Source organism: Chlamydotis macqueenii, chromosome 7 (assembly GCF_036417535.1).
Source record: "Chlamydotis macqueenii isolate bChlMac1 chromosome 7, bChlMac1.mat, whole genome shotgun sequence".
NCBI lineage: Eukaryota > Metazoa > Chordata > Aves > Otidiformes > Otididae > Chlamydotis > Chlamydotis macqueenii.
In genome coordinates, this window is record NC_141562.1 from 1,059,278 (window position 1) to 1,086,793 (window position 27,516).

At 39.5% G+C, this 27,516-nt stretch overlaps 1 protein-coding gene across 4 annotated transcripts in view; it reads right to left on the reverse strand.

Annotated features, from left to right (window-relative positions):
• Positions 1–27,516, reverse strand: part of NDST2 (N-deacetylase and N-sulfotransferase 2) — a 133,433-nt gene that overhangs the window by 95,715 nt on the left and 10,202 nt on the right. Inside the window, exon 1 of one of the 4 annotated variants that reach the window (XM_086752250.1) lies at positions 26,697–26,781. The exons of 2 other annotated variants lie outside the window; for them this stretch is intronic. The gene's annotated coding sequence lies outside the window, so the exon portion shown is untranslated. Of the gene's footprint in view, positions 1–9,725; positions 9,744–26,696; positions 26,782–27,516 lie in introns of those variants that run through there. One more of the 4 variants, XM_086752251.1, reaches the window with a different exon arrangement.

Below are 27,516 nucleotides of genomic sequence, written 5' to 3' on the forward strand. Positions count from 1 at the left end.
GCTTTCTTCTTTGCAGATGTTTTTCCACGATTTAAAGGAAAGTTCTGCTTCAAGAAATTAATATAACGTTATCCAAACCTACATGGTCTATGGCTTAAATGGGTAAATTTACATGTGAATAGTTGGTTTCTTTTTTTTTTACGCTCCAAATTTCCTCTTAGGTTTTACCTATTTCATATAAGATTAAAACAGCTACAAAGATTCTGCAAGCCAAATTAAGCACACCATGATACCACTGCTAATAAAGCTATCTTTTAACAAGCAGTAGGGAGGTCAATGCAAATGAATCAGCACTGTTATCACTAACAGCACAAAAAAAGCAAAACAGCACTCCTTCATTCTAAGGGGGATCAGAAAAGGCTGCAAATTCTAAGTGAGTTATACAGATTAGATACAAGTTTCATATGACAGATGCATGTCTAAGTGTCTATTTCTGTCTAGATTTCATAACGCGATTGAAACACAAGTGATGTCCAACATATGCTTGGGACACAGGACACTACTTAAGGCACAGCACTAAGCTATGCCTTAAACATCCATCAGAGTAAATAATGCAAAAACAATGGGTTTGGGGATTTTGGGAGGCGTTCGGGGGAGTGAAGAAAACACATCCGAACCAATCTTCTTATTTTCCCACTAAGTTAGCATCTCAATGCTTAATTATCTATAAATGAACCTATCTCTTAGGAAGAAACTGTTTTCATTTAATTCTGTATCATTCTGCAAATAAGAGGACAGTATTTAGAACAGATGGCACAATTTACTTCAGTCTTTCTGGTACAACTAACTGCTTCCATAATTTCTAAACCACTTCCCAGTTTTACACACAATGATTCCAGCTGGTACAAACCAGAGAAAATTCCCCTTCAGTGGGGTGAAGGAAAAAGCAGAATCAAAACACTTTTCAGAATGTCAGCTGACCAAAATGTTGCAGATAAATATACAGAAGAACCATAAATTACGTATTTTCATGCAGCCCCATTCCCAGGATACCAAAGTAATGGAAGAATCAGCTGAGGTACCAATGCAGATGTGACAGAAGAGGCCTCAGGCACTGACAAATAAGTAACTTCTGCAACTTCCAAGGCAACACAAGTTCCCAGCTGCTAGCTTCTCTTCCCCAGTGTAATAAGACATAACAGGAATTCAGTTTACAGTATGATGCCATATTTTGGCTGGAAGGCATAAGAGATCTGAATTTAACAATGTGTTAAATTGGAGTGTAGCACCTGTGTCTTACTACCAGCCTGCTTGATTTCCCCAGGGCCAGAGATGTGTCTGCCAGCTGGAGATGGGCAGCACAGGCTGACTTACCCTTCCTAGGCAGAACTACCTGGGCGCAAGGTCCCAAACCTGACTGCACATCCTCGGCACTGCAATAGCAGTGGAGAGGGAAAGCATACCTTGAGGGCTAGTCCCTGAAAGAAAATATTTAACATCATTTACAAGCACCTCTCACATTATCTCCTCCCATTGGTCTGTGCTGATATAAGAAAGGTGGGCATGTGTTATAATTCAGGCAACTGCTTCAAGTGACCGCACCGCAGACAGAAGCATCAACACCTACTACAAAAGGACATGTTAGGGAGGCTTGTCTCCTACAAAATGTTTTAAACAACACTGCAGCATGGCTCTAAACAAACACTTGCATCCTCTCAAGATATCTTACTGACAAACATGGCTAATATGATGTATAATGAAAGAAGATAAAGCCTTGCTTCTCAGAAAATAAAATCAGACAGCTGATTTTACCAGAGGGAAAAAAAAAAACGGAGCTTGAAGCTCTCACTAATGGCTCTGTAAGTGTCTGGTTTCTAATGCTAAAAGCTTCCTGCACTTAGGTTGCGAATTGGGAAGTGAGAAAATATGAAACAAAGGTATGTTACACATTGTCTCACAGGCATGTTAACTTCTACCTCTTCTGTGAACGTAATTTGTACCTGGCAGTTTTCTGCATTTTGAAATTTAATCATTTTTTGGAGCAGCAAGAAAGGAGACATGTTGCTGAAAACATCTCATATTTTCTAGGCTGCCCGTGTGTTTACTGCTTCCCCACGCAAATGAATGCCAAAATACCAAACTAATCCTTCTGTCCTGCTGCCTTTTCTCTCTGACCTCCAAGTAAGAACTCCTAAATATTCTGTGACTGCTTGGCAAAAAACTACTGTATTTCCAACCCCTCAAGCCGTTTCTCTGTAAACCAGTTAATCTTGAAAATACAATGCTGTCACCTTCCTTTTGCAGGTTTCTGCCATTGCTGTCACTATGGAAACAATCAGAACATCAGATATGTCAGTAAGCATGATTTATAAAATAGGAAAGCGCCAAAGGATTGTTTCATAAAAAAACAATCAAGACAAAATTAACTTGTTAGCATGGAAACATTGGCTTTAAAGGATTTTCAAGTTCATATGAATTCCTAGGGCAATGCTGCAGTGAGCTACGGCCAAGGAAAGAGCTGCCAGTGCAGCATCACGCATGAAGTCACACAGCCACAGGCTACAACTATCTACCAGGACAAAGTGTTGTAATTATCCCTTTTCCATCCATTTAAAACACAAAAATCAGACAATAAGTCAGTATACCCCCAAAACATTACACGAACGTAAGAAATACTGTAAGACATACACACATTTGTTTCTTTGAGATTTAGAAATAAATTAAGGAAAGCCCTTGCAGTTTGCATTGCCTGTATCTCAGTAGCGCATTCATCTTTCCCTCTGTTCACCATCTTCATTCACATCTGCATCAGAAGCAAAGTCAGAGCCAATTATTCTTAGCTTCTGAACCAAACAAAGATTGAAAGCAATTCTTAGAAAAACACCAGCTATAGAGCTTGGTTGGACAGCTATTCCGTTATGTTGTGGCTTCAGCAATACAAAAGCACAGTGCTTATTATCACTGTAAGACAGGGCTCATCCAAGCCCTGTATGTGCAGAAGCAGCAGCTTTCCCCCGCTCTCAGAGCTCGCCACATACTTCACTTTGACATGTTGACTCAATTATAGCACACCAGAGCCTCCAGGGAGCAAACACAGCTTTTTGAGACAACTCCCTCTCCACCACACACACATTCTCTTGGTGCTTTTTAAGAAGCTTATTTCAGGGAATGTCCTGCCTTTCGCCATCCCATTATATTCTCTCCTCTCTCCCCTCACTACATTACTGGGATGTACCTACCACCTTCATGTTGCTGCTTTTCCTCACCTGCAGCAGCAGTTCAGGTACTCTAAGATGGAGATACTCCCTACTTGAAACATATGTTTTTGATTCCTGATTTCCAAAATAGGAGATTACATGCTTTGTCTAAGATTCTGTCTATTAGCTGGGATCAAGCCAGATGGGAGCTGCATGGCGAGAATGACTGAAGGATTTGGAATCCTGCACTATCAACAGGGTAAGGAGGAACCAAAGAAGTTAAAAATTACAGAACTGAGAGAAAAGTTAGAACAGAGTAAAAGGTAAGCTGAATTAATAAGTCTTCTGTGGGAGCTCCTCTTCCACAAAAAACATCTTCCAGAAATCGAGAGTGAATTTTGATGCACTGTTTCCCTGGTAGTTAATGATGACATTAGTTCACAGTATCAGGAAACTGTATGACAGTACAGAAGACAATTCAGAGCTGAAGTTTATCTTGCTCAAATATTGGACAATTTGAAATAAGCCATTCCACCCCTTTTGAAAAGTTTCAAGAAATCCTAAATTAAAATATTTATGGAAATAATCAGTCTTTAGAAATTGACTCACACATTGTATCATGTGAGTTTATGTCCTCTTCTGTCCGGCTCTTTTTTTCCCTTTTTTTCCATCAGTCATGCATGCTCGGTCCTACTGATTCCCATTTACACCTCAGAATTAACAACAAGCGTGGCCATGAGTTCCATGGACACATTCAGGCATAATGAAAAGCACCTCGTATTAGCAGCTTAGGTTTGCTTCTGCTCAGCCCTCCTGAATAGTTCTTTGTTCTTGTGTAGATATGGAAATGTTAAAAAAGGAGGTTTTAAATCACCTGTGTTAAGTATTCACTACTTCCAAAATATATTACTTTGTATTTTGCACATCTTAAAAAAAGTTCCAAATTTTTATACTTAGATTCATGTTTACATGTCACTGTGCTGCTTCTCATTTGTGCAGGTACCTCTCTACCCCTCTCTTGTATCCTTTGCTGCCCTTTAAAGGGACTACAAAACATTGCACTTTGAAGTCCAGGTAACAATATGGTATCTACACAGTATTTTCAGCATTATCATCTATTGTGCATTTCAAGAGACTATAGTACAATTCTGAGACCATAATTATAATAGGCCTCTCTAATCAGGCTGATGCTAATTACAATGTGACCCCTAGTAAAGACTGCTCTTAGGACTCCGAACAACTGCCAAAGTCACTGCCACAACACTGAGCTGAGAAAATACAAACTTTGCATTTCCTCTACGACTTCTGCCACATCAATTATGTCACCGAGATCAATGGAGGAGATCATTAGCAGAATTCCTCGAGTTTACTAAATATTTACTTCCTATCTTTAAAAAGTTAATTTCACCTTTTCTCAATGCATTCATGCAAACAAGCCTTCAGCAGTCAACATGGTGAAACTCTCCTACCCTCCACGCACCTTCAGTAAACAAAGTGCAAGGTATAAAAATTATTTCAAGTGAAAACATTTTCTTGTGATGGTGGAAGTATCAAAAATGAAAATTTATTCTACCAGACACTGAAACGAGTACTGTGTATCAATGGAGAACAGGATACCGAAAGGGTCATTATGTCGCTATCGTCCCCTATAGCCCTTAGACCGATTATTTTCAACCCTATTACTTGGATATAACTTTCAATGATCCTCTTAGCTGGAAGGATCTTAGAAAAAACAGAATACTAAACTTCTCCAATTTGTAGAAGGAAGACCTGAGCAAGTGGGGACAAGGTTAATTTTATCAGCTATCTCAGCAGAAATACTCCATGCAGGAAAGAAGTATTTCCCAAATCCTGATACATCACGTACACAAGTAGTCAGAAAAACCGCTTTCTTAAGGAAGCTTACTTAAGGAAGTAGAGACATAGTTAATCATCTAACACAGTATTTACACATTTAACCATATTTCAAATCCCTCAAGTTGACCAACAGGCATTAAAGGCTGAAGAAATCAAGCATATCTGGATCTTTATGAGAAAAGAGATTGATAGCAGAGAACTGAGAAGCTTCAAGAGCAGTTATCAATGTGGCAAATCAGTACTAGTGTGGAAAAAGTGGAGTTCCATTACCTGTGATTCCATTAAAGACGACAGAAAATTTTTATGAGTCTTGCTTATAAAAGGGCATACAAAGGAAGCAAATATAGAACTGAAGAGAAGGAGGTAATCCTGTTTAATGGAAAAATGTACTCGGAGTCTGAAACACATAGGCATTTATTCTCCTCAGGCTGTTCTTGCTTAGTATATCCAGAAAATAAAAAAGCATCCATTACCTTTTTCCTTTCTGCTTAACTGATTAGTGAACTAAATATAATCTTCTTCCTCTGCATTCTTGGAGTTTCGTTTTAATAAATTAATGACAATGGAAAGTTGCAACACTGGGTAGCAAACACTTGCTATATTCTTTGCCTTTCATATATTTTCAAACAGCACTCTGATCCAGAAAATATTTTTCATACGCATACCCAAGGTTCACAGGTACAAATCACAGACAGAAAGGGGGAAACAAGGCACTGCATGCAGTACAATCGAGCCACAAATGTGGGCTAGTCAGTCCTGACTATACCTAGAGCAGACTGAACTTGCTCCAGATATTCTGATACTCTAAAATAGAGCACCAACAAGGCAAATAAGCTTCAGAAGATTTATTTATTTTGGAAAATGACAGTGATTCTCAGTCACATAACAGTCATCTTCAAAGAAAACAGATGAAATCCAAAGCTTCCTACTGATTTTGCACTGTTTGGGAGCCAGCACTCCACACCGCCCATGTCCAAAGGCAGCTCTACTGGAGCCCAGCAGGCTCTCCAGAGGAAGTGCACACTTCCAGAACAACAGTCAAAATCAAAATGCAAATCCAGGTCCCCACTCTATACGGGGACCCTAGCTATTTCAGATATCCTTTCACGTTAACATAAGGGACAAAGACAACCTGTTTGGTAAAAATGAACAAGTAGCAAAAAAGAGGATAAAGCGTAATTTATTGCTCAGTAAATACATTAATTCTATGAATAAATTGCATTGCTGACATTTGTGCCCCTTTTCTTTCGCATAAACGAAGTAGTTACCTGCTGAGAAAACAGACCACCTAAATCCAAATGAAGTTTGCCATCCATGCAAAGAAAGAATAAGATGATTATCATGTGGCATACATTTATCACATTTTTAATGCAGTTCTGGAAACTGGAGATATTGAGCAATAAGCACAGTGTAAGAATTTAGACAGAACAAAATGAAACACCTGTAGGCATGATTGTTGGCAAGGAGCTATGCCCAGGAAGGACTGAGGAAGGATGGCACTTCTCGGCAATTTTTCAGACCCAACACACACACTGCTTCTGCTTTGTGAAATCTCTCCTGCTCTTCCTAGTTCATGGGAAACTTCATCTCTGCCAGACAATTCAAGGGAAACTGAACTGCAAATTCCATTAACTTGAACTCTGAGACAACAACTCGGCTACTGTGAGTCACTGACAGCTGGGAATAATCCTGCCAGCTTGGGAGAGACATCAAATTCAATGCAATATCCACCCCCATATACTCCAGTCCACAAAAGCCAGTGCATCTGAAAGGAATCACAAGGATGCTAATGCTTACTGGAGAGGGAGATGACAGTCAGCTCAAAAAAAAATCCCTCAGCAGAAAGGGTCTGCTTCAGGCAGTTGCTGATAATACAGCCTCACGTGCCCAGAGCTTCCCAGCAGAAGAGCAGTTCATGTTAAAATCCGGTGTTCCTAACACAGAGGTCCGAAACCCTGCCCTGTGTCCAAATTTCTGGTTTGAGTGAGGATCTGAAAAAATGGCTTAGGTTTTCCTGCAGTAAACTTCTGTACTTACAATCACCTCCAAACCTTCAGTTCTCTGGGTATGGAAAAGGAAGATTAGAACGCCGTATGTTCACCTAAGGACTCCAAAGATCCCTCTACAGATTCCACAAGTAGCAAAGAAGGTGTTCAAGCCTTCCTCCATCACAAATCGGAGCACACAGAAATGGATACCACAGAACATGAGGGATAAGCAATCAGCTTCTTTTGATACCTAAAATTACATTGCTAAATCCAAGAGTATTCCAAATGAATAAATATTTTCTATCTCTGGTCTCATCAGGCTGTCTGGTTAACAAACCGGACTTGCACATTATATACTGCTCGCGTTAGCTGCATGAGGCTAGTGCACAGGCCTGCAGCTCAGTCAGTCGCATGGACATGACAGAAGGCACACAGGAACTCATTTAACAGGATGAGAGAAATGACAAGGGGAAAGAAGCAACTTGATTCAGATCCCTAAACCGCCATCTTAAAACTTCATCTTTCATAGAAGTATCACATTTGGAAATAAAGTTAAGGGATTTTGCTTGTTTGAGAGATTTGTGGGTTGTTGGTTTTTTTTCATTTGTTTGTTTCTTTTTAAAGAATCCATGCCTTCTAGAGGACAACCACAAAAACACAATATCCTCAGTAACTGCCCTAAAACTTTTCAACACAAAAGCTTTGCTTGCTTTTAAAGTCTTGTCTACAACAGCAAGTTTTAGAGGAAAAAAAACAAAATGCTATTTCCAACTCAGCTGTATCACTGAGTCTCACATAATCTAGCTGCTAATGGTAAAAAGACCAAAGATGCTTAGCCTCAAGAGTACCGTGGTAATTGTTGAACTAAACCTTCTTGAAAATGATTATTCTTTACAACTCCCTAGGTACATAGAATTTTTCTTTATGATTATTTAATAAAATTACAACTTCATAACTGCAACTTCTTCCAGGCCAGATCCTCACATCTACCTGCCACCTCTTGCTCTTTGCCTGCTTGCAAATCCTTCTGCATATTGTATTCCTCATGATTGCTTCTATCTGCTTCCTAACAGAAGAAACATGCCAAACACAACTGGAAACTCTAATTCAATTCATGTTGTGCCAGATGACAATCACGGACACACTTCTGACACATAGAACTAGTTCTTGAGCTGTATGCAGTAGACTACTTATTTTAGTGTCCTTCTATTAAGAGATTATAAGTGTCCTCAGTCAGAAAGGTTTTTCTTATAGATGTCACAGAGCAAGAAAATCACAAAACAAGATCTTGCTCTACCAGGCATATTTATCTACACAGAAAATCAGGAAAATAATCTTGCTTTGCCTTTCATTATTTCAAAGATATACCCTAAAATTTAATAAATATCTTTGAAATCACCGAAGTCCAAAAATAACCTCCAAATCAACCAAACAAAAACCAAAACAAATTAAAAAGGAAATTAAAAAGTGTAACATCTGTTGGACACTAAACTCCGTTAAATACTCCTATAAAGTTGGAAACATGATTGTGATACAATAGTGGCACATTAATATGGCCTTCTGACATCAACAGACAAATCTTCCAAGGCAAGATGAAGAAGATCCAGTTCAGACCAAGAGCAAAGAGTATTGTGAAAACACTCTGGAAGTTTCTAGAATGTTTTACCCATGACTCTCTTTGGTTAAGCTAATTACTCTAATGCAGAGTAGTATTACAGGTAAAGATAGATAACATCAGTATTTTTAAACACAGAACATGTATAAGTAAAACTGTCTGGAGAAGACCAATACACGGGTAACATCTGACAATATGAAGTTTTACAGAGGCTCCCGAAGAATGATTTTCAAACCTTAGGCATGGCATCCTCATTTCTGATAGTTAATGCAGTCTCATGGAAAACAGACCAATATAAACTTCACTGTATCACATACTTGCTTTCATCTACCCTTCCTTAAAGTACTAATACTCTCCTACAAACAAAATTTTATTTGCATGCAGATAAAACACAAACATTATTTCTCAACCATAAAGCACTCTACTTGTTTTTAAAACTTGCCTTCTGTGCTAATCCTCTGTTGTTTTACACTCTTCGCTGCCAACTGGAAACACTTGTAAAAAGATGCTCTTCCCACCTCCCTCTGTACCTTTGCATGCCTGGCACGCTCAGCATTTCACTGACTGAAGGGAAAGGTTCCAAGAAATTCCTGCTCAAGTACTCGCAGCAGGGCAATACCATTATACTTATCCCCCTCTCCTAAGTAGTCTTCTCAATTTGATAAGAGTCTCTTTTCTTTTTCTTTCAGTTAAGGCTCACGTACTTTAGCTACTTTCAGAAGACAGCTGACGTGACAGACTTCAGCTTTGATGAAGAATTCGCACAACTCTATGTAGGAAACAGGTGGTCAAGCACTCTTCTCACCCATCCCTTCCCATGGTGGTCATTGGGTAGGAATTGTATTTTTATTACTGTTTATTTTCAGGGACTCAAGAGATTTCTTTAGCTCTAAATTCAGATCAAGAGATGAAACATGCCTACCTTTCAGCTTCTCTGGTCTGCAGTGCTGCAGAATGTCACACAATTTACACTAAATCACAATTTAACAGTGCTTTGACAGGTGAAGCTCATGATTTTATGAGCTGGTAGGTAAGATTTTTTCCATTCCAAACCTAGATACAGTTTAAAGTGACAGGTTTGGCAAGTCCAAATTTATCAGTCAAAAAGGATGTAAGGTAAGTACTCACCTTTGTTCAGGAGCCAGCTCACAGAGCAAAGCCAACAATGCTTGGCTCACAAGCACACCTTCCAGCTGAGGGAGGGGGTGGTGGGAAGAGTAAAATGGGTCCGGATTAGAGACACATAGGAAAGAAAGATCAAAGAATACTTTATTTTATGCAAGTATGAAGAATCATTGCAAACAGCTGAGCAAAGAATCACTTTGTTCTAAACACAAATTATCCAACAAGACAGTGCACACACTATTGTGCCTCCTTAAAAACACAGCAAGTGAAAGTGAAGATAATATTTCTTAATCACAGAAACTGATCTCCAATTAAATAGAAGGAAAAGCAGGAAGGGAAGGAATATGCTAAGAACTCCCTGGCTTGTTTTAAGAGCTGACAGTCCACAGTCAGAGAGTTGCAACTTCCATGACCATAAGTAATCACGGCACCGAGAAGCTGGCTTTAAATTTCACATGAAGACTTTTCTGGATAATGAAAAAGTTAAAACACATCCTCAGATGAAGCCCTCGATACTGGAGCTCAGATAGCAGCTTTGCATTGTACAGATTGCATGAGGAAACCACATACAGAAATGCAATGTAGCATCATAAACTTACTTTCTCTTAGTGCTGTTTGAAAAATAAGGTTTAAGGTTTTTTGCTTTACGAAGGAAAACTCCAAAATTGGTACACTTCCCAAATTGTTTAAATAATCTCCTCAAATTAATCCCAGGGTTGCCTTCCAGCCAAGAGCAGTCAGCCAGCAAATGTCAAGCATAGCCATGTCCTTCCTCTCACAAGCCAGCGACTTGGGCAGTGACTGCTCCTCATTGTCTTCCTTCACCACACTAGAGCCTAGCAGGCACCTGAGATCTACCCAGAAAAGAAGTCACCAACAGTAGCAGTGAACCTAAACACCTTTTACTATCTAACCTATCGCACAAACCAAACAGAGCAGCCCAGGGCCACTCTCCATCCTCTCAGACGCAGTCAAACTGACTTTCTGGCTGCAACTTAAGATGCACTTTGTTTCATTAAGGAAAAATTCTCTGCTGCCTTCCTCTAAACTAAAAAGGCTTTGGTCCTGTTCTTACAATCCCATCTACTGCAGTTACATAAACTGCAGTTACATAAATAGTAACTCACAGTCTGGGAGCTCCCTCACCTAGATGCAAATAGGAACAAAACAGCGTGACTAGACCTCTGTATGTGGTATTAGTTTGCTCACATTTATTTGCAGCTACAGCTTTTAGGCAGAATGTAGCAAGACAACGTTCTTGAAAGTCATTCCCAAAGCTTATTCACCGTTCTTCTCCCTCTGTACCTTTTTACATTGTTTGCCCAACAGTTCCTTTTTAAACCATTTTTCTAAAGAAAGACAGCATCTAAGATTGGTATGCAATAACATAGATTTGAATCAGCAGGAAGCATTAGGGAGGCAAAATTAAAGGGTTAAGAGAGGCTGCCAACTTGCCTTAATACCTCAAAACCAAACATAAATTAAATGGGTAGAAGAGACTTACTAAATTATTCAATCTGTTTTCAGCAGAAAGTTGACTCTTTGACGGTAAACTATTTCCTGAATCTTTCTACCAGTCTTATATACTTCTTCTTCCAACCTTTCCTTTGGGTAGACTATTCCATACTTTAATATATTTCATAATCTCATTCCCTTGTTTCTAGTTATGTCCCGTCTTACTTTACTAAATTAAATTAGTTTCTATCTTTCAAAAGTATGTGCCTCTCAAATATTTGTACTCTCATATCACATCTCTCAGCTACACTTCTAGTTATCGCACAGCCAAGGCAGGCATGTTTGCCCGTCAGTCCCTTGGTCCATACTCATTTGTCATTCGTCCCTCAGCTCACTTCAGTTGGTTTACATCTGTCTCAAAACAAGATGTTTGGCAAGTTAACTCTCACAGTTGTTCAAGAAAGAACTTCTCTTTAATTTGTATTATCCAAAACTATATTAATTTGGTTTTTGCTACCATGACACATCTGCAAACTTATCTGCTGCGCAGCTACTCACCCCAAAGGCTTCTGGAGCTTGGTAAAACATTAGCACTTTTGAGTCACACTCTTCCCCTGACAGACGTGCAAACACATTTCCAGTCAAACTTTTTTAAACTGCACTCTCTCCACAAATGGGAATTATCTAATTTTGATACTCTCTCATTATTTCTAGTATCTCCAGTTTTTCTGTGTTAGTGTTGTCATTTACATCTGATTCAACTTCAGCAACTTCAAGCAAACTTAGAAGTTTAAAAAAAACCAAACAAAAACCAGCCTGTAATAAAGGTGTCAAAAACATACATTTCTCAGTAAGATACAATGAGACAAGGCCTCCAGATGGCTAAACATGTTCTTGTTCAGCACTACTGTATTTACATTTCTGTGACTTTCTGTTGAGTATTTCCTACTCTCAGCCTTAATTACCTAATGCAAAAGGAAAAGACCAAAACAGACAATCCAACATATCTAAAGTCAGGTAATATACACAGTTAAGCCAACAGCACTGTCAGAAGGCAGCAGGAATCTCCCTCCCTCCCTTCCCCACACATTAACCAGCTGCACACTGCCTTTGTCCTGCCGCCACTGGCCTGTGCTGGCAATGCTGTGGCAAGCCAGGTATTTTTCAATTTTAGATTTAGGGCATTGTGCATCTGCACAGACCCTTGTAATGGCACTACGTACCAGATTATGCAGGGACAGGAGAGGAGTGGGACTGTGTGAGAACTTACACCACTGAATAATGTCCATGGGACCTAAAATCCTGTAAACTGGGAAGTCTGCAAAACCCCAAAGACTTCTCAAGAACAGAGGGAAGGAGGATCATTCTGAGCATGTGAACACTGAAGATTTCTGCATAGTTGAAGGGACAAGATGAATTGAACACAAGGTAGATCTGTTAAGGAGTGGAATTCTTGCAAGGATTAGAAAAAAATCTGATGGAGTAAAGGAATACAAGAACACATTGTTTACTGGAACTTTCTCAAAAGATTTTGTCAAGTTCTTCACAAAGGGCTACTCAAGTCACTGTGCAGGAAAGAAGAACAAAGTAATGTCACAAGTGGGAAAGCAGCAAAAAGAAACAAAACAAGAATCACTGATCGGTTTTGAGCGTGGAAGAAGGGTATTTGTGCAGATATCAAAGATTAGCATCTATTTTCTTTCAGGTCATTATTAAATAGTTACAAAAAAAAAGGAAAACCTGAAATAAAATTTCAGCTGAGCATGACTTTCAGTGAGGTTGATTAAATACACAGTAATGCAGATTAGTTTAGGAAATTCTAACTGAGAGCTGTTGGGCAATTTGAGTTCACAGCAAAAAAGAAAATGAGAGGAGAAAAAAAAAAAGAAAAAAAAACCCCAAACCAGTATGGGAGAGGGAAGTCTTTAATTCTGAGCTACAAATTACTTGTAGTTACTCTGTAAAAATTTAGGTTGTGTGTCAGTGAAAACAGTCATTTGATCAGCATGGTAAAAAAGTAAACAAGATACTTAGGAAAATAATGTTGACATTATATATATATATATATTAACATTCTTTAACATATACTTTTTAAACACATATCTTCACCTTTAATGTGTTTCAGTCTACCTTGACTGAACCTATATCTAGCAGAAAGAAAAATCCTCAAGAAAATGCAATGAAAATTATCAGGACAAAGAATACGCTTAAAACCATAGGGAAACTATACAGAAACATTTCCAGTGCCCTTAAAATCACAGAGAAAAAGCTTGGAAGGAAATTCTTTCAGGTGAGATCAGTGATATCTAAAGCATTCCCAACACATCTGCCTGTTATCTCTGCTAACACCTTCCAGGACGGAGTGCCCAGAAGGTCCCTACGCAATCCAGTCTACTGCTTAATTGCTTGCCCTGCTGGAAAGTTTTTCCCGAGGTCTGCTCTAATTCTGCAGTTTAAGCCCTTAACTTCTCATCTTACCCTGTGTGAACATGGAGGAGAGATTGTTCTTTTTTCCTTTGCAGCACAGTTGAAAATTTTAAAACTATTTTAACTTCTCCAGCCTGAATAATGCTGAGCTACTTCCAGTCAGTCCTCATCTTTCCTCAAGTACGGTGTGCAAAACCAGCTGCATCAGTCCTTCGTTCCAATACACAGTAGAAAGACTACGTGTCTCAGATGCTGGGCTCCTTCATATAGGTTATTTGCACTGTTGACTCATGTACAAGGTATGATCCACTACAACATCTGCTTCTTTTCCACAAGCCTACTACATAGCTAGCCTTCACTGTTCAATATTTGTGCAGCTGATAAATCTCGCCTAAACAAGATGTTTACCTTAAGCGAGAACAAAACATGCAGTAAAATTACAAGTCAAATTATTTAAAGTGGAAGGGAGGAACTAAGGGAGAAGAAGCTCTGCATACCCATGTAATCCATTATCAGAGCAATATTTCAGTAAAAGCTAGCAATAAATATGAAAACAGAAACATCTTTAGTTTCTACAAACACAAAAGAGATAGGTTTTTATACAGTTTGGGATTTTTTTAACCTCCTTGCCTTTCAGAGATGTATGTGCTTAAAACTCTTAAGTGCTTCTGAAACTCTCATTCGTAATTACATAATTGTCCATTACAGAGATTTTATCACTTCCTCCAAAACAACTGATCATCAGGTACTACTGGAGACAGAACACCATATTACACATATAATTTCTCAGACTGGATATGCCATTCTCATCTTCTCCTTTTTCCATTTCTCATAAGTGCATTTTATGATGAGACTAAGCCAAAAAGGAGAAGAGGTTTTATAATAAAATGAATTACGATATCAAAGAAATAAAGTCATGAAATGACGGACAGAAATTTTTCTTTTATGTACTTGTGCATGGACGTATGAGTTCTGAAAGCTATCATACAGTATTTATGGCAAGACCTAAAAATGTCACCTACAGTTAAAAATGGGAAGCTGTGACTGAATTGTTGAGAAAGCATCATATCATTTGTTTCAAGTATACTCGCATTGCTATTTACACTATAGCACATACCAAAAGGCTCCAGCCAAGGTTAGGATTGCTATGTATTATGTATTAATCCAAACACATACACAAGCACACAACTGTATCTGTACATATAATCAGATTTCTGTATGCCTAACAGAAGACAGTTCCTGTCCCACACACTTTTCAAAAGAAACAGAGATAGCACACAAGTATTTGCACAGAAGTATTATCCTAATTTGACAGACACAGAACTGAGGCAGCAATGAAGTAAACTACCAAGGCTCACACGAGAAGCAGAGCAAGGCACCTAGGTCAAATTTTCTAATCCTAGTTACAGCATATTAACCACAACACAATCCTCCTGCATTCCTTTCCCTAGTCATCAAATAACACAGATCTAAGATGCCTGCACCTAACACTCATTCACAGTAATACTGGTGGCTGAACAACATGTAACAATTCTCCAAAACAAAGTAAGAAATACTTTAATTGTTTACAGTCCTGAATTTAGGAAGCCAGTTCACTGTTTTCATTCCTCCTTCCTCTCTGCCAGTTCATACCAAAGGCCTACACGGGCAGGATTTAAGCTAACACTTTACTTCGCAGCTGAAGTAAGCTAAGAACTCAGTCACTGAAGTCCAACTCTAGCAGTTGGTTGTTAAGTCATGAGAACTAAAAACTTTCTTTAGTTACTTCACCTGTAAAACAAAAGTATCACAGAGTGCTACTAGAACAGCTGGAAAGAGAAAAATCACACCATAAGTTAAAGTACAGCACTTCAGACTTTAAGAAAAGAAGGATTAAATGAAGAAACATTACCAAAATTGTCACAGACATTTTCATCTACACATGCAAAAAGAGGCAAGAGTGGCATCAGAAGTAAGCATCTATTTTCATAAAGAAAATCAGAAATGCTGCAGGAAATTATGGAAAAGAGAACAGCTGAACCAGAAACTAGGTTAGAAAAGGGACATCTCCCTAGAGCCCTGACAAATCCATTACATGACCCTAGGGAAACATTAAAAAACAAGAGGCTTTTGTAGTGATGTTTAACACTTTTACGCAACACAGTGCATATATTTATCAAGAAGGGTAATGCAGCCCACTGAAACTAAAAATACAATTATGTAGTGAAAGAACTTAAGAAGACAAGACAGCATTTGATCAAAGACGCACACAAGGTAACAGATTATGGAAGGGTACAAATGATGTACGAAAAACTGATATGTGTTCATTTCAAAGAACAGGGAAGAAACCACAGAGCGCGAACTGGCAGAATGCATCACAGAGGTAACACTTGCAGTTCAGTGAGAAGCCCAAGGCAACGTTACAGCAAAGCACAATCTGCAACAAGGATGCAAAGGAGCCCAGCACCGACACGCACAGTGGGCACACAGGAAAAACATCCAACTGGGTACTTTTATGACCTATTTTGTTCAATTTATATTAATGATAGCTTTCTAATCATTTCATGTTTGTATCCAGGCAACAGCACCAACCGTGCATGTAAGAGATCAGAATGCTATTAATATATCTTTAAGCTGGGGTAGATGATAATTTTTTTACACAGGCAGTGAAGAATCCCAGGCCTTGTTCTAAAAAAAAAAAAAAAAAACCCAAAACAACAAACAAACAAAAACAACAAAAAAAGAAACAAAATCAAAAACCAACCACCATCCCACTCACACTCCAGATTATAAATTCTGCTGCAATACAGCAGCAAACTACTCCCATCACACAAATTATCACATGGTAAGTGCCAATTCCACTTCTGTGATGTGATACAATTACTTAGAAAAGTACCAGCGAAAGTTGTCAGGTAATGGGTAATTGGGACAATTCATAAACTCTTCAACTTGCTTTCTAGCACGCCTGCAGAGTCCTGAGAGAAGGTAGTAGACCACGGGCCAGATTAACTTTTCTGCTGCCATGGATCCAATCTGCTGTCCAACCTTCTCACCTTTGAGCGAATTATTACATTTCTTGTTCTCATCCTGTCTCACACACAGCATTCAATCTAGCAACATCAGAATGATTTACAGAAGAAAATAAGAGAGTACGCTCAGTAAAGACAAAGTAATGTATGCAAACAGCTAAACAGCAACGGGATTTTCTGGCTCATGCCAGAAAGAGTGGCACATCGACCTCAGCTAAATACAGAATCCATCCCCTCTATCCAAAAGAAATGCCTGTACGCTATTAATATCACAAGATGAAGCTCAGCTGTATAAATAAAACCTCTCATTTCAGTTGAGTCTTCATCATCTCTCTGGCATTCACCACCTTCTCATCTTCACAACAGAACTCTCAGGAGGGCCTTCAGTGTAGGTTTTTCACAGCAAGCCTGTTGCTCAAGTACACTGGACAGGAATGCATGTCTGTTTTTATTATCTCCTCTTCACAAGTTAACATTTCTGAACAACTAGGTTGGAATTAGAAAAAAAAAAACAACCTCAAACAATGAAGTTCTGAAGGAAATGCTCAAGTAGGTATTTGCAAGTCAGCATGGTTTAAAATGGAAACGTATTGTCTGGAAGACAAGGGGACCTGCATGCTCTTCAAGAGAGTTGCTGACGTGCTGGATGACCTCAAGCACATCACTTGATCTCTCCCACATTAAAAAAAAAAAATCTCCTTATACAACCTTCCTAGGTACCTCGCTTTAAGAATTAAAAAAGAAATACAGTGTAAACCATCCTATTATTATTACTGCTGTTACTATAGGGGCTGGAACTGTCGTCAGCGAACTGGCAGGACATAATTTAATTTTCTTCAAATATTTATTGTGCGACAACATAGCCATCTGTTTAACACTCGCTATATTTAGTTGGTCTTAAAAAACACAGGGAAAGAAAATACCAGCTTCTGCCTCTCACTTCCACATTTCCTTTCCAGCCACATAGGCACTAATACAAGGCCAATATCCTTTCAACTGCAGCACACAATAAATTGCAGGAAAGCAGACAGAATTTCAGCTTGGATTAAAACAATTCCAGCCACAAACTTATTTTCTAATATGCCCAAACCAGAATCCCTAGTTGTAGCAGTATTAAATAGATTTCAATTCCAGCATTGAGGACAAAGGACAGGATATGAAGAAAAATGATGGGAAAAGAGGAGACAGGTGCCAATAAAGCACTGTGCACAACAACCATATGCTAAAAGAGGACAGATATCTGCACAGAAAAAGTAACTTTTCAGTAGCATTTCTCTCCAGTACATTATAAAATAAACCATCATTCTTAAGTAACAGCTGTTACACAAAGATGCCTTTGGCATCTAAATGTATTCTATTCAGCCACTTTTATGAAAAGGTTTCTCTTCCCTCTGTTGGCACTGTATTCTTCCATCAACCTGTATGCAAAAATCTTTATCTAACACGTCTCACGTCATGTCACTGGGACTCCTAAAACACCTCAGCCCCTGGTAGCAGCACCCCTTACCACACCGGTCCTGGTTCACCAACGCAATTCCAACACACAGAGCTCAGCCCTAACTGGGAGTATGCCCTAACTTTCTAGGGCTGTCTACAAACAGTGACACCACACCAGGTCAGCCATGCCTCTCTCAGAGGCCACTATCTGACACAACAATAAAAAAGGGCGTGGAGCTCAGGCCAAAGAAACTCCCGCGCATAAGTGAAAATGCTTAAGTCAAACGCATAAATGCAAAAAGATACCCAAAGTTATGATGCTTGGATTGTTTTAAACAGTTTATTTTCCTGTCTTCTATTGCTTATAAGTCTTTCTCTGTTTTCACACAATCAAAAGATAACATGTTATACTAGCAATACACTGGTATGACTAATTAATTTATTGGCATTTGATGGTTGCATAGACAGCAACAAATAACTCCCTAATATAGTGTCAGTATTCTGTCCATCAACTACACACATTGATGTGTCCTTTTGCTCATGAACTGTAGATTCCAAATATATGAAGCAAATAATTTTTAGAAGGGGACTAACAGAGCCAGCAAGTGTCTAAATATTACCTTTTTTACACAACAACCAAAGAGAAACATAATAATTTAGGAGTCGTAACGACTGTTTTGAAGATAATTCTGTGTTTGTGACTATAAGCCACGAACTCAATTTCTCTCACTTTAGCTTGTGGCACTGAGTGCTTATTCAGAAGCAATCTAACCAGAAAAGCTGCAGGCAGCCCCACCAAGGCCTGGCTGTACCCTGATGCCTCAAGCGAGCATCAACACCACCACCACCAAACCCAATCAGGGCTGCTCCGTACCGGTGTGGCCCCACACTTCAGGTATGGCAGAGCAGGACTGGATAATGCATGGCCTTTTTATGTGTAAATGACAAAGCAACATCAACAGGCTGCCAGAGCATCTCTCAATCCACCCATCTCCAACTCGTATCAGCAGCACAGAAACACAGCTGTCCACTTACAAGTCATGTTCGTGTGGAGCAAAGGTTGAATACCGGCACAGGGCAGAGGCCTCTAACCTCTCTTCAGTTTCTCAACAAGGACAAAGGTTTAGACAAACACAACAGCAGATAGACTTCAGCCCAAGATGAGGTAATGCTGGACTTTGTTTAAATCAAACATGATTTGAGAACTGGTTAAAGATGTGCCAACTGTCTGCCTGATCCATCCATCCAAATCATAACCAGGTCTACTTCCCATTATAGTTCCTCAATCCTTGCAAAAGCCTGCATTTATTTTAAGCAGGCTGTCTGCATTGCAGAATATGTTTCTACCTAATATTTTATCACCAGTGTAATAATCTGAATGTAACATCTTGTGGGATATTGATAACTGCTTTGTGATCTGGTAAGAATCATAGTTACTTAAATGCAAATATTACACAGGACATGAAAACGTCATTCTGAATTTGGCCTAAAACTCAGTCACATCAGTACCCTAACATCTGTCCTGTCTGGTTCCAAGTATTTCAAAGACTACCAGAAGAAAGCCTTGAAGACCAATTTGCAAAATATTCATCAGGAAAAGTAGTCCTCCTTATCCTTTACATTTAGGGATACTTTGAGCTTAAGGAAGCTGTCAGTCCCTTCCAAAAGGCCTTGAAAGTTTGTTTTCATTTGCACGATTTGTCTATGTAACAATTACTACTTTCCTACCACATAAATATCAGATTACTCTTGACCTTACAAAGTTTTAGTCTCAATAATGTACTGCACTAAAGAGTTCCACAGACTGATTTGTGCACTTTCTGATGACAGCAGGCTATCTATTCCTAAATCACTACTTGAAACAAGAAATCATAACTATCTCTTTTACAGAGAAATTATTTCATAAAGAGGAAGTACTCTGCAATGACCAGACTTTGTACAGATGCTGCAATTGGTATGAAAGCTATGGGCAATGCATATGCTGCACCTTCTACATCTGAGATGATGTTTCTCACCAGCACTATTACCCTTTCTGTGGCCCCACACACGGGCTTAAAGAGCAGAGCTCAGAGCACCTCCCTCAGCTCAACACCCAGGCCTAGGAACCACAGGACCAAAGGCCCATCATGCAACTACCAGCAGTACATCATCGTGAAGAATGACAGTAAATACAGAGGTTTTAAAGGGCTGCTGGGTTTTCTGAGCAGATGTCAGCACAACCGTAGTACACTAGAGACACTTCTCCCTTGGTGGGAACCAGCGTAACAGCTGTATGAGTTAGCTATTCACTGGAGTATTGTCCTGAACTTGCCATCAGACATAACTCCTAACTGCAGGATGTGAAGCCTGCAGTATTCGGTGCCTTCATGATGCTGTTTTACAGAATTAAGAAAGTAGCATACATAAAAAATTACTGAAAGAGGTTACTTAGCTAACTGACGGAAAGGAAGAAAGACACCAAATAAACCACTTGGAGATTCCGATACGGTAATTTGTCCTCTTCATCACCCCAGATTGTTAGAGCAGACTGAATAAGGTATTTCCTTATACTTTTCACTGCCATGAATTGGATCTTCTGTCCTGATCCAGCCAGAACTACTGACAAAAGCGGGAGCCAAACTCCTGTCAGTGTGTGGGCTGGCTTCCCCTCCATCATCTGAAAACCTTGACAGGAAGTGGGTGACCCTCTCCCCAATTAAGAAGCCTCGCATAGACAGTAATTCATCTCTCGCAATTACCAGTGGCCCTGAAATAGATTAAATATTTTGCTATCCATCTTGAGACGTACTCTTATTTGATTTCAGTTTTTCTTGTATTGACAGCTTGAAAATATGGACAGATATCGAAATACTGTGAAAGAGATCTGGTATTATCTTCCTGATGTTAGCCATGAGGGCTTCACTTGGGTCAAAAAAAAAATCTATTTATTAGAAGAACAATTCCAGACAATTTAACAGTTTTCAAAATATTAAATTGAAGGATGTCTCTGACAGGCCTAACGATGAGATCACCACTAATTCTGAAATGACAGAAGCTTATGCAATCAATAGTTTCAAGTCATTTCACGCTGGCAATGACCAAGTACCAATGACATTGCGTTTTCAAGACATATGAAAAAAGGTCTTTTGGCACTTCAGAGAGGGGTTATGACAAAGACTCCTCAATCTGGATGGGCCAGAGACATTCAAACTGGTCATACAGCAAAAGATCAGTGAAACTGCATTTTTCATGAGTTTTGTCATGTTTATCTAATACAAAGAAGTTAAATATGATGGATATTTGCTGAGTTCCTCCTTGTCAACAAAGACTGTAAGTGAAGATGGTCCCACTTGCTTCACTATTCCTCTCTGAAGGAACAGAGCTACAACACTGCAGTTACCGCTACCCCTTCCACTGCACACATGCTTCCACTGAATCTGCAACACAACTCAGTGACATGTACTTGGAAAAACATCATTTTAGCAGGTCCTGTGAAAAAAACAAACAATAGTACATGATCTACCCATAAACGCTAAGACAGGACAAAGACATGCCCTGTGTATAAGCTACTGTTTTCCTGTTTCCTTTCATCACTGAGAATTCAGTTTAACTATCTCCAAAGAGTAATCTGCATTCCACTCAATTAATCTGTTTTCACCTTTCCCAGAAATAGTACTCACAAATAACTAAAAATACTTACTTGCTAATTAAAGAGTCAAGGAGAGGGGGAATAGTAGACACAGCAGGTACCTTCAACCAATGCATGCTATGCAGATGAGATAAAAGGCAAGAGCATTTTACAAAAAGGCCTTAAGCAAATGTCACCTTCCATTTGATAAAAAAAAAAAACAAACAAACAAACAAAAAACCCAACTTCTAGCATAGAAAAACTACCTAGAGCTTCAAAAGAGCTAAATTCAATGTTGGGCGCAAAATGAAAAGGTCGATTACAAATCAACATCTCCTATACATTCCTTTTAAAAACATTTTTAAAAAGGACTTCTCTGCATCAATTTTCCATCTTCTGCCCAAGTTTCTCTTCCAAGCCTCAACAACTTGCACAATAAGTTTGTTCTTTAATATGGAAAACACATAACCAGCGACTTTTTTCCTGTGGATGTTGCTGACAGAGGTAGAGGAACGTGACTCACTTCCTGTTTGTTTTTTTTTTTAAATCCAGCAGCAAAGTCTGTGGCTCTCTCCTGCCCCAACTTTCTGCTCTGGAAGATCTGATGCCTGTTCCCACTGCTAGCCCACCAGCCCTCCTTCCCTCTGGAAAGGGCAAGTGGCTCACAACCAGCCCTGTGCAGCCCTCAGAAATGAAAACACTCTGCACAGGCAGGGTCAGCAGGCAGTAGCACCGACCTTTGCTGTACCCTGTACTTCTCATTAAATTTCTACGCTGACTATTCCAAGTAGTAAGCTTCTGGATGCAACGACTGCCTCTTCCCTTCTGTAGTGGAAATTTCCTAGGGCTAAATAAATAAGAGTATCACTGAAATACCAATCACGACTCTGAGGAATAAGGAGTTCCCACAGTTAAGAAACAGCCAGACACTTCAAAATTTGCACAGAGGTTGCCAGCAGCACTCTTACAATACGGCGGCCTTGCAACAGAGCAGAGGTGAAGCATTTTTTTGTTTTGTTTGAACACAGTGATCAACTGATTGTTAACCTCTTTGGTAATGTGAAGACATGGATTTGAACTAGGTAATATGGAATATTAATCACAATGAACCACAGATCACACAGAGATTTTTGTTCAGAATTGCTTAAGAACGAAGCACCAGATAACAGGACTGCTCAGCTACATCAACACTTACGTCTACAGAAAACACAGTAACTCCACTAAGAGCCTGGCAATTTAAATCCCTACAGGTATAAATTACAAAAGGAGGAATCCTCCTGGAAAAATAACATGGAATTCTTGATGTAGAAAACAATAATGAAAAGTGGTACTTTTTTCCCCCCCTCAAAAGGAAACTTGAGAAAGTGTAACTACTGAAATGACTCTGTGGTAATATGCCATGAGATGAAAAGAGATGCATACCTCTCTGAACTACTGCTTCAGTCTTGAGTCTAAAAGGATTTTCTCACAATCACTCACAGTAACTTGTTTTGTCTGAAGAATTTGCATGTTAGCTATTATGTTAGAATATATTCCGAAGCTGCACACTTCTCCATAGGTGAGACAAACTCAAGGTGGTCAGTGATCTGGGTTGTTGGGACATGCAGTAGATGGATTAGGAGATGGATCTGATCAGCATTTACCCTACTATCTGCGGGACTTGCTGCTCCAGCAGTGGATTCCGGCCTGTTGCCTTGCTCTAAGTTTCATGGCCTGAAAAAAACCTATCCCCTCTGGATGTTACTCTCGCAATTTTTTTCCCCTGAAGAAATAGCGTAGAAAAAGAGTCTGGCTTGATAAGGAAAAAGAAAATACCCCATCTGGACAAGATGACTGCAAAAGAAAAGGAAATTACTGACTCATAAGTTGTATATTAAGCTGTTTCACAGGACCTCCCACCCTCAACCTCTCCACTTCTTTTTTCCCTAAAAGCACTTAGATTTATGGCTTTTTCTCCCTGTATGCTAGCAAAGCTTCACTACTGTTTAGGCCAAAACACTAACATTATTTTCACAGAAAAGACCAAAGGACAAAATAGAGGAAGTAATTGAAGGTATGACTTTTTTTTTTCGCAACTCATTATTCACAAAAGACAGGGAAAAAAGTCCTAGTGAACACAGCAAGTTCAGCTCCCAAGATCTAGTATCTCAAGGCTGCAAACTGCACATACCACTCTGTAACACCATTAAAAGAATTAATACATAAACAATGCTTGCTTAACTCACACTATTGGGTTCCAAAAGTTCCATTAATACCAGCAGATACAAAAAACCTCTTCAATCTGTAGCATGCTTTCTTCCTTCTAGTAACTACAATAAAACATGCATAGATGGTAGAATTGAAAGAATGAGTTTGGGAAAATTCATTTTTTCCCCCTGTATTTTCATGATACATGTAAGTCAGAACTTGTTTTATTTAAGGGAGATGCATTAAAGTTGTATAAGCAAAATTAATTCTAATACGTTCTATCTTACGAGTGCTCATCCTCACAACCTTCAGAATATCTGAATGTAGTGGTGTACATGCATATACATGCCTCCATAAGTGTCTCCCCTCCTGTCCCCAATTTCCATGTTAAAACAAACTCCTAAATGATGAATTCCACTACATAATCATCCCACTGATATCACATGGGCAGAGCTATCACCTGATCTGCCACAGGGGCATCTTGAGCTAACCATGTTACACCAACTACAGGTGGTTGTTCTCAGTGTGGAATAACCATAAAACGGAAGCAGTGTTGCCAGAAGGTTTTAGGTATTCTCTGACAGCCAGGTTTTCAGATTCAGAGACCTGGATTCCATCCAAGGCACAAGGTGCTACAAACCTTTATATCTACTTTTTGCTACCTGTATCTTAGCTATTTCATTTCTTTTCTCCTCCAAAGCCTGTCTCTCCCACCCAGCCTTCACATGTTCCTCATGCCATACTTGCCCGTCCTTGCTGGTCATCTGTCATTTCCCTGACTAACAATTCCCCTTTGGCAACACAAGCTCACAGATGCAGTACCCTCCTCCTGATGCAGTATGCTCCATTTCATTAGCACCCAGAAGTCTACAAGCACATCACGTCCACAATTTCTATGAACTCCATCCATTCCCTAGAATCGGGCATCTTTTTTCAACAGCCATAATCTTTATTTCCCACAACTTACAGCTTCCATCGCCTTTAAGGATCAGTCTGTACGCTGGCCTGCTCCAGCTCACAACCCCTGGATGCCCCAGTACAGAAACTCCCTCCTATCCCTCTACACAGGGACTGCACAGAGACACAGATTACAGGACAGGTTCTTGGTTCTGGTGCAACTCCAGTGCTGACTATATCCAACAGGCAGGGATCTGCAATTCAGGGGAGAAACCAGGATCAGCCCTAGGCTCACGAATGCTCAGTGGGGGTGGCATCTTCAGAATTTCTAATCAGCTCTACAAGTCTTAAGCATGCTTAAGGTACATTTATTCCCTTGACATGGTATCTCAAGCTAATTCTCATGGAACACAAAAGAGTATTCTAGGTGTAAAGCAGCATCAATAACCACATATTACATGTATTTTCTTCTATCCTTCTATTCTTTTCGATAGCCAAAAACACAGTAACAGATATTCATGTTTGTGACAGTTCATATTCATTTCACTATCCCACCTATCCACATCAGTGGAAAAGACACCAGCCTCAATATACACATTCTCTGGAGTGCAGAGACAAACCCATTGCTTAGTTAAATTACCAATTCTTGTAATTCTTATCCACCTACTAAAAAATAAAATCACCAAAACAACCACCAACTACTTCTCTCCTGGAGGGGGAACTGAGGTGTGATGGTAAAGACTAAAACTACAGTCAAAAATGCTGCAATCATTGTAAGCCCTAGCCCAAAGACTCCACGCTTCCATCATCCTCTGATGAACATTTACGTGGCAAAGTGCTGAAGCTGACTCAGCTTTATTTACAAATGCTTTAAATACTTGTATCTTTTGCTGAGAAGTAAGCTCAAAGTTTTCCAAGGCAAAGGTAATGTGTATTATATACTTTGAAAACATACTGTGTGGTCAGTAAATGTTTATCATTAATTCTTTGCGGGAAGGAAGAAAAAAAAAAATGAAGCAAAGTACAAAAACCTTCCAAAGAGAACTGAATTTTCTCCTTTTCCAATTTGTGTATCTGTGTTGGGAGGGTCTTTTGATAAAGCCAGTGGCCAACCAGCACATGCTATTTAATTGTGACGAGCAGCATGATGTGGTGCGATAAGAACAGCTTAGAAGGCTGGGAAATAGCACTTGATGAAAATCAATAGAATTTGTTAGCAGTGGAAATCTTCACAGGACCTCAGATATATGGACATCACAGATCTCTCTATGCAATGAACTTTCCTGAGATAAAGCTGCTCTTCAGAAGAAAGTAAGTCCCATTGTGCAAAGCACAGCCTGTGTGAAGTCATACGACCAACAGCTCTTCTAACCAGAAATAAACTGCTTTAGAAAATGTAGCTTTTTATTGGAACTGAGTTTTGGGTCTCCTCCTGACAGCTGACATCTTTCTCCAAAGCAACACAGCGGAATGTCTGATATCTGTAAACTACTTTAGATCTCATAGTAACAGAAGAAAAACATTACATTCACTGTTTAAACAGCACAATCAGGAAGCGCTCTTACAGAAACTGCCACGTCAGATAGCACAACGGGGTGGAAACTGGTTTGTAATCTCCATATGGGGCCTTCCAGTCCCAGCAATATCTTTCGAGAAAAGAGCAGCCGGCACACAAAGATCAGAAACATCAATATTGATTAAAGTTACATTCCAATTTGAAAATTTTAAAGCCATATGAAATTTTCAGACTGTTGGGCTTTAGGGGAAAAAAAAGCAATGCTGGTTTTCAAAACACGTTTCTGATCTCCTGGAAAATCCAGATTAGTAATGCAGTAAAAGCCAATATCCCAGCAAGAATTAAGGTCCACTACTGCAGGTGCTCTCAACCTCACCACACACATGCTCTCTTTCTCACAAACCATCTGAGCGCAAATGGCCAGGAGGAAAAGGGCTTACCTCGAATTGTTAAGAGGCTGACACACTTCACTGAAGTTAGAAGCAGAAGAATATGGCAGAGGTAATCTTATGACTGTCTGGCTCTTGGAAAGGCCAGGGGGCTCTGATGAATCTATTTATTGCTGTAATCTTGAGCCAAATGCCTAAGGGTGACTGCTATTTCAAATCCTCTAAAGCCTGTGAAAACAGATAATCCATTGTTTAAAGATTTTAACTAAAAAAGACCAAGGTTGCAAAGCCTCAGGCAGACAGAACCATGAAACACTAGACAGGAGAGCACTTTGCACTAGTTTGCTGCCATATACCGCTATGCTCTGCACACAACACAAGAAATAGCAGCAACTGGACCTTTGTGTTGAGAAAGAGCTTTTACTGAAGAGGGAGGAGAAGGGAGATTCCTCTGCCCAGCCTCATAGCTACCTGCTCCCAGATGCACTATACACCAAAGGTTTTAAGCCTTAGCAGTGATTAGTTATGTTCAATATGAGCTACATTAAATAGGCACAGAATTTTTAAAGCACCTTGCACTTCCTCTGGTAATGAGGCCCCTTTAAATAAAGTGCCTCAAGTTGAATACTTAAATATTGCAGCACTCAAAAAAAATCAGTAGTCATTTATAACCTCTGCAGCTAGTACATTTAAAGCATGATGATGCTGTGCTATCAGTGTAATGGCAATGCTGAACTTGTGCAGGAAGTTTGCCAAGCCAAGAAAACGCACTGTATGACTTGCTTCTCGGGAGAAAGACACCACATCTGAGCCACGGCAACAGGGGAAGAACTGCTCCACTCACTGCTCTCAGGTACTGCTTCCTAGACTT